This window comes from Heterocephalus glaber, unplaced genomic scaffold (genome assembly GCF_053883595.1).
Source record: "Heterocephalus glaber isolate CG9 unplaced genomic scaffold, H.glaber_assembly_v1.0 deba00001543, whole genome shotgun sequence".
In the NCBI taxonomy this organism is placed as follows: Eukaryota; Metazoa; Chordata; class Mammalia; order Rodentia; family Bathyergidae; genus Heterocephalus; species Heterocephalus glaber.
Genome location: NW_028258336.1, coordinates 2,546,304 through 2,564,798, shown reverse-complemented (window position 1 = coordinate 2,564,798; position 18,495 = coordinate 2,546,304). Strand labels below are relative to the sequence as shown.

Below are 18,495 nucleotides of genomic sequence, written 5' to 3'. Positions count from 1 at the left end.
GGAAATAATATATTAGATTGAGAATGACTTACCTGGGTGGAGAGAATGAGGATCTGAGGGATCACATTTATGGAACTTGTTGAGGTCTCTTATGGTCATGGGATGAGAGAGGGAAGAAAAGCCATGGATTTACCAGCTCCATTTTGCTATATGAGTATTTGTAGAAGCTGTGTTTGCTCTGCTTTTTTTCTGTCCAATTTTAAATGCAACAGGGTATGTTGATGTCTCAGACTTGACTGGGTCTCTTCTTTAATAGTCACTATTAGAATGTTACCTTACCACTGCTGAATTTCTTGGCTATTAAGCCCGAAGGAAATTACTGAACTTGTAGCTTACATAAAAATCATTTGTGCCCCTTTCACATTTATGTCTTTTAAAATGCAATGTGATAGATATCTTTACATTGAACATTATAATTATTAAATGTTTTACTTTACAGATGTGTGGAGGGGTGAACAGGGGAACAAATGTATGTTTATCATGGGAAAAACTGCCAGATGAATAAAGTACTCTAGGAAATAAGGCAAATGAATCCTTTGTTGCTGTAAAACAATAGCCATTAAGTGGCTATTATGTAATGTTATTTCTTAAGTCTGAGTTGGATGCCTTGTTGATGTTGGAACTTGAGATAGAATTCCTGTAATACTATTACTTTTACTTGGCTAATCCCAAGAGTTTTGATACAAAAAAACAGAATTTCCCAAATAGATTACCTAGAGCAGACAATAAGTATTAGAGATACTGGAGCTATGTTGGACAGATTTTATTTTTCCATGTGAGGATTTAGGTTATACATTTGGTAGCTTTCTTTCTAGAACCCATCCAAATAAGCACAGATAATTTACTAATTTAAAACTAAGTTCACTGTAAAATTAGCCTAAGCTTGCTCAACTCCTCCTGAGGGCAGGCTGGTAGCAAAACAGCTGATAGGCACATCATCTGCCTGGGCTGCCTGAACTACTGTAAATTTGCATTTTCCATACATAAATCCCTAGGCAGAAGAAGTTTTCATCTTTGATCTCAAATGGTCATAGTGGCCAGTGGTGGAATGGATGGAATGTGTCTGAGCTACTTTGGGTAATAGTTGCTGTTATGGATTCTGTGAAAGAGGCTTCTGTGCTTATGAGTTATAATGTTTTGTATGTTTTAGTATTTTTTTTAGTTTAGTGTTTATTTCTGGTTAGATCAGAGAGAAATACAAATGAATTATCAGACTTTGTTTCATTAGTAAATTAAGCTCCAAAATATACATAGACCTATTATTCACCAAATATGATTAAGTAACTCAGACACACTATTCTTTTTACTTGCAAAAGAAAGTCAGCTAAGCTTATTTGTTCAAAGTATGTTCTTACTCAAATTCTAAAAATATCATATGACCCCAAAACTATGCTACAGTTAGAAAACAATTATCTTTTTTGAAATACCTATGCTAGACAAGACAGATAAATGAAATATTTGCTCTGGCTTTATGGAATATAGGTATCATACAGAAACCACCATATATATTTCATAGCATAATTAACATTCCTCTCCCAACATCAGGCATAAAGAGCTATTAACCTAGTTTTATAAAGAATATTTCAGATTCTATCCCATATAAGAAATTCTGCAATCACATACTCTAAAGAAACCAGCAACATTTAATTCAAAAACATACGGATTTATTTAAAAGTATTAATACAGCAAAATGTAAATTAAAATTGAGAGCGTTGCTTATTAAATTTTAATTTGAAGTAAAAAGTGAAGTTTCTCCAGATAACGTATTTGTATAAAATTTACCTTACCTTATGGTTTATGCTCTAAGAGTACATGTTATAAAAATCAGTACCAGGCCTCCTTTTATACTTCAATTGAAATGAACATTAGTAGCAATGAATAACTTTCTTTTATGTAGTGGCAAAAAGAGTCAATAATCCTTTCAAGAAAGAAACTAATTCATTTCCTCCCAACTTGGATTTACCATAAACACGATCCACAAATGATATTGGACCCTCGTCAATAGTGTAATTCAATTGCCTTGCTGGAACAATCATCTCCATCTGGAAAACGTAGCCTTTAGAAACACATTTTTCTATTAATTTCTGTAGAACTTCTTTTTTGTGTAATGTGAAGCTTCCTGTTAAATCAGTTGCTCCTGGTCTCAGCAAAATCTGAATTATAAAATTGGCCCCATGGCTGATTATTTTTCTTTTCAAATCTCAGCCATATACACCTCCATTTTCTTTGTAACAAGTTCCGGAGACAGTATCAAAATTACCTTCCTTTTGCTTTCTTATGAATTCAGGAATAAACTTTGGATGGTGTGAGAGATCAGCATCCATAATAATGATATAGTTTCCTGTGGCATGCTTCATTCCATGAATTTATGTAGTTCCTAGTCCCAACTTTTTCTCCCTTGGTCTTAGAAGAATTTTGTTTGATGCATAGATCTTTTCCAACTGTTCAGCAACATCCCTTGTTCCATCTGGGCTTCTGTCATCTATGATTATGATTTCATACTTGAATCTACCAGAACAAGATGGTTAATATCTCTAATTTGGAAAGAACTTGCAGAATCAAATGAAAAGAGCAATTCTCAGAGAAGCTTTTCACCAGCAGCCACATGATTAGCACCATGTTCTCTCCCAGGTTTTAGGTGGGTTAAAGCACTGAATACTTGTCCTGGGGTAGGGAACACCCTTCTGACTGCCACTAAGACTGTGCAGGCATAGGACTCGCTTCCTTTGAGACCATGGCGGAACTGCACTGTTAGTATTTGATATCTGGGGTTAGATGCTTGGATCATGAACTTAATAAAGAATAGAAGTTGCCGTAGTTTTACTATGTAACCTGTAAAATTTGTATGTATCGTTCTTTTTAATAGGTATCTTTTCTCCTTAGTAGGTATCTATCTTTTCTCCTGTCGAGTTGAGGTAAGTTAGACTTTGAAGTCAAAGATTTATAACTTCAGAAATTAATAGAGTAGCGGATTTCTTAACAAGGAAATCCAGGCCCAAGAATAGAGACCTGCTCTCTTCAGTTCATTTCTTAGATCTTGGTGGTCTGGATGGCATTTTACTAATATAGCCATTGCCGAGATGTTTGGCAGGTAGACTTTATGTTTCTTTGACAATGTGATCACTAGTCACTTGCTAACTTCTTACAGGAAGTTATTTAAACAAGAGTAGTTGGAGTTTTTCTTACCTTCTGAAATCAGTCTAACTTTTCATATCAAATTTAGGAGGTTAAAAGGTACAGATGCTGCACTGTTTATAATGGTGCTTGAATGGGCTTGCACATTTAATATGATACAGCTTGTTGGTGCCATTCCTGGGATATACAAGCATTCCATGGAAATGGGTCCCAGGTTAAAAATCCATGAGGGAAGAGTTCTGACTCTTGGCATGATGCACATATTTAGAAGTATTGTATTCAGGCCAGAGTAAATATGTATGCCCTTTACCCTTTCTTTCAGTTAGCAGAAATCACCTCTAAACACTTTCTTTGGCATTAAGGAAGCTCGTCATGACCTATTGTTCCAGTAAGATTGTAGTCTTGTTTTAAGCCAGTGCTTTAGTTCCCATGTAAGTGACATGCCCAGTCTGAGCTGAAGAAACAAACTTCGCTTTTCATACTTTCTATTCTTATAAGTGTGTCCAGCAGGCAGTGGCTTGTAGCTGTTCCTCTTGCTACTTAACAGGTTTGATTTCAAATCTATTTCATAGAGAAACTAACATGGTTGGAGGGTGTTCATGGCCCAGCATTTATGGAATTTGTTGGGAAGTCCCAGGTGTGTATATATCTTAAACTCAATGTTAAAGGTCTATTAGGCAAAGTGATTTGGATTTTGCTTTTGCTTCACTTTGTTCTGTTTTTGTCTTGTACTCATAGATTGAATTTGTTAAGATGACTTAGGGATTGCATTGGGAAAGGTGTCCCCTAACCTTGAGGCTACTTTTCTTTTCATTCCCTTCCTTTGGCTGCCTTAGAAGCACTAAAGCAATGTCAAGTGTTTAGCCTGGGCCAGAAGACCAAGAAGCTTACAGCTGGAGGAGTGAGCTCTGAAACATGGAAAGTTAATTACAGTTAAAAATACTTAAAGGGGCTGATTTCTGAGTCATGCATCTCTCTGTGACCCTTTTACTGCTCTGGAAGCTTGCAGATGAGCTTGAATCACCCCTAAAACTTGATAATGTAATAATCCAGTTTGGCTGTGTTTGACTTCTATGGACAAGGTCTGGAGATCTGTCACATCGCCTTATTTTTTTTATTTGTGTACCAAATACTTGAGTGTCTTTTACATGCCAGGAGTTATGGTTATCATCTGGGAAACAAAGATAATGAGTGGCCTGATCCTTTCTAACGGGGTTAGAAAGTAATGCAGACAGATAATTAAAGTAACATAAAATAAACAGTGGAAGATCTACCAACATCAGCCAAGGAGGAGGGACAGGGAGAATGTGTATGGAGGAAATTTGATGTTTGTAGTCTCATTGAATCCTTAAAACTTTTTTTTTAACCCTTAAAACTTTTTAAAGGTTATATTATTGTATTTATCATACAGATGAAAAAATTACTGAGAAAGTATGTAATTATACTCACACTAACCACTAGTAAGTGGTGAATCTCAATACAAACTTTGCTATTTTGTCTCCAAAGGAAGTAGAGCTCCAACAATATTCTATTTATTGAAAATAATATTTGTAAAGTAAGATTTACTATCTTAATTTTATATAACAGCATTCTCTTTGTGGTAGGTATTTGTGGAATATAGAGCTCTGAAAATTTTGATCTTTATTATAGAAATGCCGCCTGCTGTCTGAGAGAAGAGAGTGAAAAACAGAAGTAGGTTTTACTTTGTTTTAAAATTGCCGCCTGCTGCTTCTCTTTCCCATTAATGGAAATTGTATATGTATTCTCCTGTAATTTCCTCATCTTAAAGCATCACAGTTATAATGGTGTTTGAGTGGGCTTACACATTTCAATTGAAGCCTTACTTAGGCTGTCGCTCTGAACAGCTGCTATTTTATGGGCCTTTTGCATGAGTAACACACCACTGCACCTAGGCTTATTTTTCTGAGATTGTTCTGCATGTATTGTAAAATCCTGTGAATTCACATGTGTGTCTATTATGCACACATCTCAAAATGTATGCAGATCTTGTGATAGTACGTATAGTTCATTTCATGAAAGGGACAAAAGTTCTTGTATCTTAAGTGGCAGCACAATGGGAAATGCCAGTAAAGGTCTTCGGGAGATTTTAGAGATGAATTACTTATTACTTATTACTTCTATTCTTTAAAATACACACACACACACACACACATATATAAAATCCTCTTGAATATGCTAAACTCACTATTTTTAAGAAGGAGATGGCTTGGTGGTGGTGCTATAAATACATCTTATCCTTTGGGAAAATCATTGTTTATTAGAGAACTAAGAAGTAACTGCTTTGTAATGTATAAAATAATTATATCAGAACAAACTATAAATAGTCTACGACATGCAGAAGACACAAATATTGTATGTAAAATTTTCTAAACCGTAAAACTAAATAAAACCCTTTTCGGCTGTCTCTCAGCTCCCTGTACTATGATGAGAACTGTTTGTAAAGAATGCCTGTGTCTTTCTAAAGACTAAATAAAGGATATCTTCCTTCAAAATAAATACTTTTTTTTAATTTTAAAGGCATTTTTCATGACCAATAATACAGACTGAAGACTTCTTCAGGTTACTACTGACATGAGACGTAGCAGTCTTATTTACTTAATGTAGAGAAGAAAGTCCAGGCAATGAAGGGGTTTTTGTTTGGGTTTGTTTGTTTTATACTGAGATACAATTTATATATTATAAAGTCATTCTTGTCAGCTGTGCAGTTCAAAGTATTTAAACCTAGATAGTCACATAGCTAGCACCAAGGAAGATATGAATTGCCTCAAGAAATTTTAAATATTTGTAATAATTTGATAGTGCTAATACGGGGTAAGGAGAAAAATGTTTTATTTTGCTTTCTATACCCTCCATTTTTTTTCAGTCAAGCTCTACATTTATTAAAATTTCAGTTTTTTCCCCCTAATGTCTTTTCATTTTATCCCAGGATCCCATCTGATATAACATGGTACATTGTGTGGTCCTCTGCAAGCATCATTTTTGTGAGAAAATGATTAACATGTAATTTAATTACATGATTGATAATGTCAAATGAATTGCCAGGAAAATGCGACAGAATGAGATATTTGAAAGAAAAATTGTATGGCTCATTATTAATATACAGGAGCCCCTTTGGTGCTACATAGGTAAAGAAGGTGTTAGAAAACAAATCAACAAAATTGACTAGCAGGAAATGGTTAAAAATAATTTGAAATTGTTTACTGGGGAAGGAAACAGGGCCATGAGGTGGGAGATTTTACTCACAGTATAGTATGTAAGTACTGTATAAGACAGGTGGTTTAAAACATACATTATGATAGCTGGAACATAAGTATGGAGAACTAGAAGGAATATTGAAGTTTTTCTATGCAGGGGAAGACCAAACAAAACATGTTTTATAAAACATAAATTCAGAGTATCTCATTTGCTTTGTAAAATAATCAGATTCTTCCATTATTCTATTAAATTTAAATTCCAATGGGCCTTATATATCCTTTAAAATAAATTTAAAACCAACACATGCTCAAGATAAAGAATGGGGAAAATATAAACAACCATAAAGAAAAAAAATTACCCTAAAACATGGTATTCAAATATAACCACGATTAAAAATTTGTCAGCTTTTTTGTGTGTTTACATGCTTGCATACATAGATGCACCACAAAATTCATATTTTATTTTACTTTCTGCTTTATGATCTGTTTTATTCCATTAATGAGGTTCTTTTAAATATTCAAGTGTACAATGAACAGAGTTCTAGAAATTTTGAAAAATATCTGTAGTAGACAAGAAAAAATGAGAGAGATGGTGGCCTTCAACATGTATCTGTCCCAGCTGCTGCTGTGCTGATGCACAGCCCTGACTGTCGTGAGCAAGTTCATAGCCACCTCCCTGATTCACACCTGGGGCTGAACACTGTCCTGGTGATATCACCCTAGAAAGTCACACATTTCAGGTCCTGTTTTTTCTCACCTGTATTTATATCTTTATCAAAATACACCCTTTAAAAGATACGAGTGCTAACCCAGATTCCAATTACCATAGGCTTAAATGTTAAACCTCAAGATCTAAACTTTATCCCTTATGGATGTGAGCAGGCTTGCCAGATGGCAGGCCAATTAATATATTTTTGCAAGGTGCAGAAATGTTTTTTTTTCTCCGAGGGGGGGAACAATGAATCCATCTGCTCCACATCTTCCTTTTTCCTATGTCCTTTGGGGAAAAAAATCATCATTTAATTTTCAGAAATAAACTGTGCAACTTTTAAAGTGATACTTTCCGCTTTTCTTTTTTTAGAGACGTAGGTCTTAATCATGAAAACTTTTTTTTAACACCGTAAACCCCATGTCATGGGTTAAAATACGTATGGAAATCTAAGTTCATCCAGAGTAGTACTTTTTCTTTCTTTCCTTTTTTTTTTTTTTTTGGTACCGGGGATCAAACTCAAGTCTTTGTGCTTGCAAGGCAGACGGCAGAACCACTGAGCTAAATCCCTGGTCCTTTTTTTTTTTTTTTTTTTTGAGACAGGGTTTTGCTATGAAGTTCAGGCTGGCTTGTGAATTCATTACATAGTCCAGGCTGGCCACAAACTTGCGGCGCTCCTCCTGCCTATCTCTTGATTTCTGGGATTACCGGCATGCGCCACCACGCCTGGCTCAGACTAGTGCTTTTTTTGAAAGTTGGGCATACTGAATCATGTGTTAAAAATGATACTATCAGAACCATCTAGTCACATGTCCCCACCCTCCCCCTGGTTGAGAGATGATAACATTAATGTCTAGGTACCAAAAATTCAAACCAGGAAGCAACAGACATGGACCTAAAACCTTGTCTGCAGGTTCCAAATTAGGACAAGCATGGTGAAAATAGAACATTTAATCTCTCAAGGGGGGAAAAAAGGAACAAGAGCCTAGATTAAGGTTTATCTAGAAGTGCACTTACATTTATTGCCTCTTCTCCTAAGTTTTAGGCAATGACTTGTGTGTATCTTCTTTACAGTTTCTTTTTACTCCCAAGTGGCAATTCAGATCAGTGGGCAATTTTTTCTAGGATCTATGCCTTTCCTCCCAAGTTCTTAGCAAGTGCCACATCCTTTTTAAAACAGTTACCCAATTCACTGCCGGGGTGTGGAACAAATGAGTTACTGAGTATATGAATAGCAATGAGGTTATTTTACAAAATCCTCTTAGAGAATATTGAAATTCCAGCAAGATGACTGCATTTTAGCTTTGCCATAATCTGCCATGTTATGGCAAATGTTAGCTTCTTCTCCCCTGTGATTTGAAAGAGTCTAGTACTGTAGTAAATAGTCCAAAAGCTTCTCTTGAGAGGAGTGTTTCACCTACAACCCTATTTACCAGCATTTTTTATGTCTTCCATATTTTGCCATAGGTGGGCTGAGAGCAGTTGATGTTAACTAGTTCACTCTAGCTGACCTCTCTTTTTTATCTGTCCTCAACCTAAGAGGCCAGTCTCATAGAGCAAAAAGGCTTCAAGACTTTGGACTTGAGCAGGTTGGGATACTGACTCTGCATTGGCCTAAACACGGGACCTTGGATGTCCCCTGACCTCTCATACTTGGATTTTTCATCCTTAAGTGAGAAAACATAACCTGTTTTATGCCCTAAATAAAATAGATTGTGAAGACCTAGGATAGAGGTAGCCCTCCAGGCCCAAGCTGTTTTGTATTTTGAGTATTATTCGAATACAGCCATAGCAATTTTAACGTAGGGATTATCTGCTGCTTGTGGTACAAAGGCAGAATGGAGTGGTCACAAAGGAGACTGTGCCCTGCAAAGTGAAGAATATTTATAATTTGCCCTTTTACAGAAAAGCTTTGTCTATCCCTCATGTAGGTCAGTACCTAGTAAATGTAAGCTTTCGATACATGTTAATTTAACCTTCTCATTGATTATTGCAAGTTCAACCTTTCTCTTTGGGCTCTATTTTTCCCCCAAAAGACAGTTGAAGGATGGCGTACTCTAATGACCCCTCTACCTCACTTTTGGAACATATCGGAAGCCTTGAGCCAGGGCATAGGGCAGAACACGCTGAAGGAGACAGCTCCCTGCTCTCACACCCTGATATGTAGCACATCCAGGCTTCAACTGTATGTTGTGCATGCTACAAGAATAGACTTTTCTCTAATTCAAGGGTAAATGCAGGCGTGCTACAGCAACATGTCCTGATTTAGTTGAGATTATTTCTCACTATAACCAGATATGTCCAATCTGTACTTCTATAAAAGCTTCCCAACATAACCCTTAAACCTGGAATTTTTTCCTTTATCAATACAGTAAAGAATCATTACACATTAAATATACCATATTTAGCAAAGAACCTTCTGAAATCTTACAGCAGGAGTTCCTGTACCAACTCTGGGCTGTTGAAAAGGAAAAGTTCTCAAAGGAACGATAAGGGTTTTTTTGTGTGTTTATTTTGTTTTGCTTTTTAAGCAAAGTGAACTCAGAGTTCCTTAGCAGCTTTGATTAGGGACACTCTGGTATCTATTAGAAAACTAAGATTGGAAATAAATCGTGGAAAAATGTGCCAGATGAGGAATTGTGATTGATCACTCTACTCCCACACACAGAGAAGAAAGAGATGAAGGACTTCAGGGTACTACTAAGGGCAATTCTATTTTAAAAAATGTATTGAAGGATAAGCCTTCAGAAATGGACTTATTCACTATTTTAACATTAACTTATGCTCTTTAAAATATTATGAATAAATTATAGGGTAATTACTCCAAATTTTATAAAATCCTCCAGGCTCTTTCTTTCTTTCCCTCTTTTCTACCATATTATATTTCTTTGGCTTTGATGCAGTCCTCTGTTAGCATTTATCCCAATATTCTATAATTCTGTGTATGCTTATCTGAATTTCCAGCTGATCATGAGTATCTCAAACTCGGACTTTATGCAGGCAGAGTGCCTAGCACATAATAGACACTTAATAAAGCTTTATTGACTGAAAGCACTCCACAGGGAGCATATTCATACATACAGCTTTTTCTATCTTTTGGACTATTTCCTTAGGATAAATTCCCAGAATAGAGATTTCTAGGCCAAAGTGACGTGAACATGTTTATGAATCTTAATACATAGTGCCAAGTGGCTTTTATGTCTGTTTGAGGTGCCTTCCAAGTTTTCGATTCTCATATTGCATGGTATATTACTGCTAGGTTGGCAGTCTGGTGTTCCATATTTTCACTAGCAAAAGAGTGACAGTAGGATATATCATTGCCAAATTCAAATCTGGAATGAATATTCCATTTGCTTTAGGATGAACTATTTCTGAAAATAATCCTTCATGTGGAATTTAGGAAACAGAGGGAGGCGGGTAGCCAATGAACAGTACCAGATAAAAGATATTGTATTAAGAACAGATAACTCCTGGAGTTTTATTACTGCTCTGAACTTTTACTGAACTGCCATCAATATTTCAAGAAAGCAATTGGATATTTTTTATTTGCTTTTCCCCTCAACACATATAATGTTCAAATATGAAAAATTACTAAATGCAAATTGTTGTTAATGCGCATTCCAAGGTCTGCTTTTATCAAGGTTTGAAACTGTTTGTCTAATGTATAATGCATTTCCATCTTCAATTGATCTGATTTGTGTGTGTGAAATAAGATTGAGCCTCCATGCTGTGACCTTGGGCAATGGTAGTTTTTTTTCCCCGGTTTGATGTTTTCTCCCCCTCCTCTCACTATTTGACAGGCTCATAAATTACCAATGATAAATAGCCACATCTACTTTTTGGCACATGCATGTTATTGAAAAACACATAGAGCTATGCAGATAATACCTTATAAGATGGCATATAAAGTTTGTGGAATCTAAGCTCAATGGAAGAACAGTGTTGCATTAAAAATGTCTTGTACAGATTGAGAATTCTGAATAGGAAAGTTCAAAAGATATTCTAAAAAATTATGCTTAGTAATAGTTTTAAGTTTTACACACACACACACACACACACACACACACACACAGAGTTTTCTAGCTTAGCTTCAATCCAAACTCAACACTATGACTTCATTCTCTGGAGAGGTAGCCAGATAAAGGAGTAGAAAAGCTTTCTATGTGCTAGATCTAGCTTTCAATACTATCCTTTCTCTTTTTTTCTTTTTCTTTTTTTTTTTTTTTTTTTTGGTACCGGGGATCGAACTCGGATCCTTGTGCTTGTGCAGCAGGCAGCGAAACCACTGAGCTAAATCCCTGATCCTCCTTTCTCTTTTATAGCAAATCAGAGTCCATATTTTATAGCATCAGATCAGCCATGAAGCCCGTATTTTCAGATCACCAGCCCTTCAGGACCTTACTGATCTAGGTGACTTATGGAGAATCAAAGTGAGAACTGCTCCATGAGTCCTATTAAACACAGCCAAATGCATGTGGGTGGATTGAAGTGGAGATGCTGGAACACTGAAAACCAAACCTCCTAACCCCGGTAGCTTTAACACATTTGAGATACTCTGAATTATTTACGAAGTTAAGAGTGGGAGGCTGGATGGTGAAGGTAATTATGATGAGTGGTATTTTGGGTGCTTTTAAGACTGGGAAATGTGCAATGAATATACGTCCTTTATTTATATTCTACACTCATTCTTTTTTATTTTTTTCTGACATTAGTTCATGTTAGTGTTAGGTACATTTGCACTGTTATGCACCCGGTCTCTAGAGTTCTTTTCATCCTGCAAAACTGAAACTCTGTAACTATTAACCATTACCTCCCCACCCCACCCCCATCCTGGAAATGGCCATTCTGTACTCCTCTATGTACTTCATAAAGCGGAACCATATAGCACTTGACATTTTGTGGCTTGCTTTTTTTTTTTTAGCACAGTGACCTCAAAGTTCATTCACATTGTCACATGTATCAGAATTCCCTTTTCAAAAACCAAATAATATTCCACCATATTTACATAACCCATTTTGTTACCTTTTTTATCCCTCCATAAGCAGTTTGGTTTGTTCTACTGTTTGGCTGTTGTGAGTAATGCTATTAGAACAGTACTGCTGTGAACACAGGTGTGCAAATAGTGCTTTAGAGGTTTTGCTTTTCAGTTCTTGTGGGTATGTATCCAGAAGTAGAATTGCTGGATCATATGGTAGTTCTATTTGTCACTTCTTGACGAATGGCTGTACTCTTTTCTGTACCACCTGTACCATTCTACATTTCTACCAAAAGTACACAAAGACTCCACTTTCTCTACAACCTCCCCAACACTTACTACTTATTTTGTTTTGTTTTATTTTGTTTTTACAGCAGCGAACCTAGTGGATGTAAATTGGTTTAAACTTTTTATTTTCATGCATATATTTTCTCTTTGTTACCTCTCTGTGGCAAGTATAAAAGATTTTTGAATGTGTTTTCTAGATAGGATTGTGGAATCTTTATTCTAGGTAATACTTAAGTACTATTAGGTGTGATTGAGGATAATTTTCTATAGTGGAAAGCAAATGAACGATTTTTTGTTATTATTTTTGTTTAAATTTTGTGACACTTGCTATGAATGGAAGATACTTCTGCTTCCAATTCTGGTTCTGATAGTGAGACAGTGTAAGAAGGGAAGAAACAATGGGTTTGAAAGTCCAGTGCCTCATACCGTACCTAGAACATGATTCCCTTATGTGCTCTTTCTTTTGGGGATGCTCTAATTTTTTTAAAGTAGGATTAGCTGAAACAATATAATATAATGAAACATCCCTGAAGTGTGATGCAAGGGATTTTGTTTCTAGCCACATTTCTGCTACTACATAGTTGTGTGACGTCAAGACTTTCAGGCTCTCCTCTAGAGCTTATCTGATTTTCGTACTTTTAAAATTGTGGATTCCATTGGCAGTTTGATGAAACCTATGAATGTCTTTTCAGAATGACATTGAAAAATGCATAAAATAGAATATGTAATATTATTTTTAAAAACCTGTTATTTTGAAATATATTCTAGTAACAGTCATAATTGGCTGTAATAATGATTATAAATAATTTTAATATATCTTTGGCAACTATTGCATGATATGGAAATATATGACATTTCTGTTGAAGACAAAAATCAAAATTACTGCTAATACTATGATGTACATGTGTAAGTAAAAGAAATGTTACATTTCAGCTTCTGGTTAATGAAATAAAATTTTTTGACTTTTAAAATTGTATTTTTAATTTGTATTAGTACATATTGCAATTCATAACTAGTGCATTCATTGCAAGGAATTGGTACATGTACATTAACACATCTCAATACTTTTTTTCCCTTCTCCCCCCTTTTATTTTGCCAGCATCAGATTCATTTATGTATCTTAGAAGTTATAAAGTTAATTATCATTTATACAGATTAACAACCAAACCAATCAGCCCAAAAACATATAAAACATATAAGACAATTATACTAAATCAGGGTACGCTTTTAGATACAATGTCCTTACTGGATAACAATAACTTTCATAAAAAAACAAACAAACAACAACCAATCTAAGTTCATGAACTCAGTCAGTTCTACCATAGACCCCATAGAAGTCCATAGATTCCAGGTCAGAAATAGCTGCATTAGAAGCTCTTTGGCAAATCCAAGAGCTCAGACACTGTAATAATGAGAGAGAGGGTGATAGAGGTGACTGGAGTCTGTCATGTCACTGACTCTTGGAGGGGCATAATTATTAAGGGGATATTATGCCAGAAAGTGATCTTTGGTTCATCTGACTGGGAAGTAAGCAGTCAGAAATGTGCTAAATTGTCATTAGTTACCTGGCATATACCTAGGGAACCCCAGGAGTTTATTAAAACAAATGCAAACAATATGAGAGTAGTAAAGGCGATTGTCACCCTCAGTATTTGTCTTTGGAGAAACCCAAAGGCCAGGGTTTGTGGAAATGTGATTGTTGTTTGTTGTATGTGTTTTAAGTTCTATACTTATTTAAAGAAACCTGTGTCTCTCAGCATCTCATCATCCCTTTGTCAAGACCACATGCCATGAATTTATAGAAATTGTGCATTGCGGCTATGTACTTACTAAGGCTTGAATTGTTTTGCCCAACTGGGAAAAAAAATCTTTGAAATAAGTAAAAGTTAAGGAATAATATTTACAGAGCACTTTTTATCTGTTAGCCTTAAAGTAGTTTTCCTCCCTAGAGTTTATAAGTGTTTTAATAATCAAAGTCCAAGAATGTTCTAAGTATGAAGAATGGTAGCAAAATGTAACCTAACTGTTTCAGACCTGTTTTCTCATTACGTACTAATAACCTTCAACTTTGCATTTTGGAGAGAAAATAATAATTTGTTTTTTCAAGAGGGGAAGCCACAAATTCTTTTAAATATCATACCACTCGCCTATTACAACAGAATCTCACAGTAGTTTCTAATGATGAGAGGCATTCCTTTTGGCTCTGCAGTGGCTGTATCAATGCTTCTGGGTTAACTTGGGTACAAAGTCAGCCTGATAGACTGGGGAGCAACGTGCTGAGATTTGATTTGTCCATCTGCTTGTGAAAGCAAATTCATGTGTAATCGGAAGAATGCTTTGTAAACATGGAATTATTTTCAGGTGAAAAGGTCCCCTACCAAATTAGATAAGAAACTTAAAGCATAAACTATAAACATTTTTCCTCCCTTAGTTTGGGTTGTGAATCAATATTTTATCGACTTTTCTAGGGCTTGCATACAATTTTCTATCATAGTCATTTATGCTAATCAGTATGAAACAGGATAATTATAAATCATAGCCCCTGAGGCACAGTTTTCCCTGGAATACTTGAGGCCACTGAATTCTGTTCATAAGAGATGGAAAAACTAATCTCATGTTTTAGTGACTTCAGGAGGCTGACACAGATGTGGCTGGCAACGGCTTGTTCCCTCTTCATTTTTGGGCTTCACCTTCTATCTTAATTATGAATGCAAATGCAGATAAAATGCTTCTAAAAACAAATGAGATGTAAATTAGCCAGTTGCTTTTATTTATGAAAATATAAATATATCATGCTAAATTTAGAAAGTGGGATAATTATAATATATCCTATTTTAATGTTTTTATGTAAGATTATTAAAAGTTATCTTTTATCAGGAAAGCATGTTTATGTAATTATTGTAAATTATCAGAGTTGTTGCTGGAAGATGTGTAAGAGTACTTATTATCTACATTTTTAATGATACAATGCAGATAATTAGTGTAAAAGACAGCAATTTTTTTTTCTTTAATGTTGTACCAAGACAGATGGTTTGACCACTGTTTCATTTATTTGTGGTATTGAACTCGAGCAAATATACAGTTATTACAAAAATAAAGTCAAGTATATCTGTTTTGACCAGTAGCTTATACAGATTTTAAAAAATTCTTACCAGAGTTCCAGTTGTGCTATGGAAGCCAGGTTAACATGAGCTGTATCCCAAGCCCTGCATATTCCCACAGATAGCTAATTCACAGCATAACAGCAGAAAGACACCATTTAGCAATATGAACTTAGACATGCTTTCTGTGAACCCAGAACAGTGATGGCAGCCCTTTTAGCGCTTCCGGTGATAACTCTCACCTGCTGAGCCATGTGTGCTACGGGTTCCCCACCACTGTCCTAGAACTCTATCAAAGATGGAGGTGCATCCTTCTATTTTTCTTTCAGTAATTCCAAATAAAAACTTTACACGTCAGAATGAGAAGTAGAAGCTCTGCAGTCTCTAAGAATGATTTTGCTAGGAGCGTTTTGGTCTAAAAACAGACTTGTAAATTGACGATGAAGAGAGTGCTGGGTGAAGGAGTTGTTTAGTTTCTCATCTGTTTCAAGCAATTCAGACAACCTGACTTCCTGGATCTGTTGCTGGGACCACCTCTCAGTTTAAGCAGATAGGCCTAAAGCTGGGAGATTTCACGTGGGCAGTGGCCTAGGCTGTAGGGCTGTATGCACTCTGTTCTCCATCCTCTGATTTGTTTGTCATTAATTCAGTAATTTTAGTTGAACACCTTCTCTGCATTAGACATTATACTGGGGAGAGAATGTGAAGGGGAGATGTGGTTATTACCCTCTTGAAAGTGTGTAGGAGTGACATGGGGGTGCTATGGAGACAAAGACACAAATGAGTGACAAGAGTGCTCGTAGCTCGTGTGTGTTTGTCTGTGTTAACCCCCTGCTTAGCAATGCCATGGTGGCTTTGATGGAGGCCAAGGAACACGTAACGGAAAAGTGAGCTTTACAATAGTAAACTACAGAGGTGGATGAGAGAGGTCAGTGAAAGGCAAAAGTGGATATTCCAGGTGAAGAGAACAGACAGCTGTACAAAGAGACTTTGCGGGGAGAGTAGAGTGATACATAGGGAATTGGAATTTACTCTGCAGGAAAATATACTTTCATTTTACTTTCCTAAAACTTTTTATACCAGGCAGTGATAAGATCCCAAGGTTCCCAGCAATGATAAGATCACATGGGAAGGTTCCTGGCAGTCAAGGATAATTCGAGTTGGGCAATGAAGGATCCACGTTCCAGCATGCATCACAGAGATGGTGCGGAGGCCACAACTGGGTCGGTGGCCATGAGAGCCCAAGGAGACACTTGGGAAGTACAGTAAGACCGGGTGAGGAATTGATGATTAAAGTGAGGAGGAGCAAGAGTGAAGATCTGTGCCCTAACTTCTGCTTCAGGCTCTTGGATGATGGTGCCAGTAACTGAAGCTGGGGACACAGGCAGCAGGACAGGTTGAGGAAAGATGATGAGTTCATTGGGGACTCTGGTGATACTGAATTCATGCGTCTAGGTAGAGGGCAGGCAAGAGTTCCAGGCGAGGGTTGAGTCATCCCCATAAAGATTCATGGAGAGTGCTAAAGGCAATTAGTGTTGAACATTTATTTTACGGGAGTCTCAAGTATTTAGGGCTGCCTAGGCCTGGGACAGAACCTAATCTCTCTGGTCACCTCTGTTCCCAAGCAAAAAGGAAAAGGAGGTGGCTGGCGATGGAAAGATGATTTGCACATAGTATAGAAGTAGTGTTTCTACGAAGTGAAGCCACAGAGCCATGTACACCACTTTTCCATGGCATATGTGCTGTTTTTCTTTACAGAAATATTGGGATTTAAAGAGCTTTGATCAGAGGAGGATGTGTCATTGTACTGCTGGCATTTTCCTTGTAGTTAAAAGTATATTGGGGGAACCTCCTCATCCCATAGCTCTAGTCTCTGAGAAAGAGGACATAAAGATGGAGAAGTGTGATAGAAATTGGGGTTAGTGTGTTTTGATTGCAGTGTTTTATTTTGTTCTTTCACTCTCTTTTTCTTGACAAAAACAAAAAGGCATTTTCTACTTGGAAAACCTTTGTTGGGAGCATGATTTGTGTGTCCACATAGAGGAAACTGAAGTGGGTAGGATGGCAGGAGGTATGGGAGAAAGGCCAGGAGGAAGGATAATGTAAGCTTCCTCCTGTTGGATTTGTGATTTCATGTTAGCCATAGCACTGAAATGGCTATTTGTGGGCTTGAAGAGTTTGTGCTGTGTACAAGTTGATACAAAGTTGATCTTAATCTGAAAAATAACACTCTTACAGTATTTTTATACATTTTGAACTTCTCTGAATTACTGCAACATTTCATTTAATAAAATATTTTTTATTTGCAGAAGATGTAGACATATTTAAAGCTGAAATTTAACCAAGATTTAACATGATTCAATGTTAAATGTTATGTGTATTTAGTAAAATATAGGGGATCGTAAAACCAAATTATCAATCGAACATATATTTTAATTAATCAGATAATTGGCACACATATGGGTTATGTCATTCACATCATCGTAGGTCTTTGTTTAACAGTTTCTCAGGGCAATACAATATAAGAGCTACATTGTTAATTTAGTAATAGAGTTGATATTTTTATTCCATAACCCTTGATAGTCTAGCATTGTTTTCTTTCTAAACTCTGGCTTGAAACAGATTAGTCCTGGGAAAGAGTTTTGAGATGATCATCTGATGGTTAGTGTCTGTTATAAAATGACATAATCATAATTTTGGTTTTTGAAAAGGTAACCATAGCAGTGGTGACAAAAATGGATCATCCAAGTGATATTTTAACTCAGAAAATAAAGACCTTTTCTTTTCTATGAAACATTATACCAGTGCGGTCATGAGGCAAATTGGTCAGAACCCCGTGGGTTTTACTTGGACTATGACCTATTTTGTGTAGTGTGTAGTGGTTGTAAGCCCCTCCATTCTCTTTTGTAATTTCAAGAGTTTACTTTGAACCATTAACACTGTGTGAACATTCCATGTTTGGAACACCTACTGTCTCCTAAATGTCTCCTACCCCAGCCCTTCCCTATCTTGGGTTTTTATGTCACTCGCTTAACAATGTCTCATTTTATAAAGCCTTGGGTATCTCAAAAG

General features: G+C 36.2%; 1 protein-coding gene and 1 pseudogene across 27 annotated transcripts in view; one reads left to right on the top strand and one right to left on the bottom strand.

Moving 5' to 3' along the window:
• Mast4 (microtubule associated serine/threonine kinase family member 4) overlaps positions 1-18,495 on the top strand; it is a 594,077-nt gene that overhangs the window by 418,384 nt on the left and 157,198 nt on the right. The window lies entirely within an intron of this gene.
• On the bottom strand, positions 1,738-9,257 carry LOC106010926 (dolichol-phosphate mannosyltransferase subunit 1 pseudogene; annotated as a pseudogene).